The sequence below is a fragment of the Pan troglodytes genome, chromosome 10 (genome assembly GCF_028858775.2).
Source record: "Pan troglodytes isolate AG18354 chromosome 10, NHGRI_mPanTro3-v2.0_pri, whole genome shotgun sequence".
Classification (NCBI taxonomy): domain Eukaryota; kingdom Metazoa; phylum Chordata; class Mammalia; order Primates; family Hominidae; genus Pan; species Pan troglodytes.
This window is the reverse complement of record NC_072408.2, coordinates 48,486,082-48,489,077: the sequence shown is the minus strand read 5'-3', so window position 1 is coordinate 48,489,077 and position 2,996 is coordinate 48,486,082.

The following is a 2,996-nucleotide window of genomic DNA, read 5'->3' as shown; positions in this document are numbered from 1 at the left end:
CAGAGTCTTGCTTTGTTGCCCAGGCTGGAGTACAGTGGCATAATCTCGGCTCACTGCAACCTCAGCCTCCTGGGTTCAAGTGATTCTATTACCTCAGCCTCCCGAGTAGTTGGGATTACAGGTGTGCACCACCACACCCAGCTAATTTTTGTATTTTAGTAGAGACAGCATTTCACCATGTTGGCCAGGCTGGTCTCAAACTCCTGACCTCAAGTGATCCACCCACCTTGGCCTCCCAAAGTGCTGGGATTATAGGCATGAGCCACGCCAGGCCAGGAATCTTCTCATTGAATCCCACAGACTCCATGTAGCAGGGGCACCAGGGCCAGTCCCATTCTACCAACGAGGAAACTAAGGATCAGAGAGTGAAATTAAGAAATCACACAAGAGACTCAGGGCTTGAGTTTCAAAGCACTTGTAATATGCTTCACTGCTGACTCCAACCCTTACTATGTGTCCTCAGTAAAGTGGCTCTGCCAGAGGCGTTTGAACCAGAGGACTCCATCTTGAATAGGGACTGGGTAAAATAAGGCTGAGACCTGCTGGGCTGCATTACCAAGAGGTTAAGGCATTCTAAGCCACAGGAAGAGATAGGAGGTTGGCACAAGGTACACAAGGTCATAAAGACCTTGCTGATAAAACAGGTTGCAGTAAAGAAGCCAGACAAAACCCACCCAAACCAAGATGACAATGAGAGTGACCTGTGGTCATCCTCACTGCTACACTCCCACCAGCGCCATGACAGTTTACAAATGCCATGGCAAAGTCAGGAAGTTACCCTATAGCATCTAAAAAGGGAGCAACCCTCTGTTCCTAGAACTGCCTACTTCTTTCCCGGAAAACTCATGAATAATCCACCCTTTGTTTAGCATATAATCAAGAAATAACCATAAAAACGGGCAACCAGCGTCCCTCAGGGTTGCTCTGCCTATGGAGTAGCCATTCTTTTACTCCTTTACTTTCCTAATAAACTTGCTTTCACTTTGCTCTATGGACACGCCTGGAATTCTTTCTTGCATGAGATCCAACAACTCTCTCTTGGTTTCTGGACCGAGATCCCTTTCCAGTAACATCTTCACATTCCCCTTCAATAAAATGTGCATAGTAATAAAGCCTACTTGGGGTTGTAGCAGGGATTAACTGAGAAAACACAGGTGATATGCTTAACTCAGTGCCTGTTACATGGTAAGTCCTCAGTAAACGTTAGACACTGTTCTTATTTTTCTTGTTGTAACAAGGCTGTTCATGATATGGTCTCTACTGAGCTGTCCACATTGTTTCCATGCCACCTCCTGGTCACCTTCCACTTCCCCTGCAGCTGCCCACCCTCTGTGCCTCTGTTTCTCCCTTCCCTAGAGAGTTCCTTCCCACTTCCCACCCCTTCTTCACCCACTGCTTCTACTTACCCTTAAGACTTGCTTGAAGTATCACTTCTTCCAGGAAGCTTTCCTTGACCTCATGTGAGTTAGGTGCTCCTTCTGTGAGCTGCAATAGGAGCCTGTGCTTCCCTCTCCTATTGTATTTATCAAACGGCAACACTCTAACTTTCTACCCTCTTAGTCTGCCACCACCCACCAGTCTGTGAGTTCTTGAAATGACAAAAACTGTGATTTCTTTATCTGGGTTCCTCCAGTATTTAGCCCACAACCTGACAATTAATATTTGCTAAGTGACTTAAGTGGTGAGTGAAAGAAGATTAGGCAACTCCCATGGCTACTTGTCCTGGGACCTCTGCTGACTACTCCCAGGAGGTTATTCCTTTCTGAAAGTGGGATATAAGTCAGGCAAACAGAATTATTCATTAAATTATTATTGCTATTTGCTTCTATTATTGTTCTAGGTGCTAAGACCACCATAGTGTCAAAAAACAAAATTACAACAAATTTAGTATAAAGATCTAATTGGCTTTTATTAATAATTCTAGAATCAGGCAATGTCTCATCCTATAAAATGAAATGGGTTTTCCGATGAGCTGAGCAGAGGAGCCTGGCTTTATAGGCAGAAAAGGGCTGAAGAAAACAGAAACAGAGAACAAAAAGCAGATGGTTTGTTTCAAGGATAGTACCCTGATAGTGTTAAAGCAGAAGGGACTTCCTGGTCATACCATCTTAAGGTAAGCTGCTCCCCTTTTGATTAGTTGCTGGGAATCTCATTCGCTCTCTATTTTTTTTTTTATTAGAAAGCTGGCCTATTTCAGAGTTCAGTTTGATTATGTGGCATTTAACATGAATGACTCCATTCTGGTCTGCTGGGCCTAGTTCAGGAGCCCAGTCCAAAACAATAATCTCCCATAAATTTCATTTAACAATAGTAAACAAGATAAAGTATTCTGCCTCCCCGGTGGTTACAGTCTAGAAATGGATGGGAAGATAATCAAAATAGCGTTAAGTTCTAGAACAAAAGTAGAACAAAATTAAGAGTAGGGAGTGATGAGGGCAAGGAGCTAATTTAGACTGGGTGGTCAGGGAAGGCCTCTGAGGACGTGACCTTTAGGCTGAGAACTTAATAATGAGAAAGATAAAATCTTGTAAAAATCAGAAGCAGAGAAACTTGAAAGACACTGGGTGGGCATGAGTCTGCGTTTTCGCAGGCAGAGTGTCAGTGTGCCCAGGGCCCAATTTCACCAAATGAGGTCAGAAGGGGTCATGACCAGCTCCGGTAAGTCCTCTTAGGCCATGATAAGCTGTCTTGATTTTGTTCTGCCCACAACAGGAAGCCACAAAAGGGTTTTTACAAAAGGGAGTGAGATGACCTGACTTAATATTTGTGGATTACTCTGGTCTCTGTGCAGAATAGAAATTGTCCCAGGTTCTCACAGTATTTCTGTGAGATGATTGCGGCTTAGAGCTAGAGATAAAGAAAAGAGGATGAATTGAGGCTGTCTTGGGGAAGATGACAGGACTCACTGATGGAGTATATGAAGGGAGTAGCACGGGACAAGAGGAATCAAGAGTGATTCCTGTGTGAGACTGGAGCCACAGTGTAGTAGATGGTGG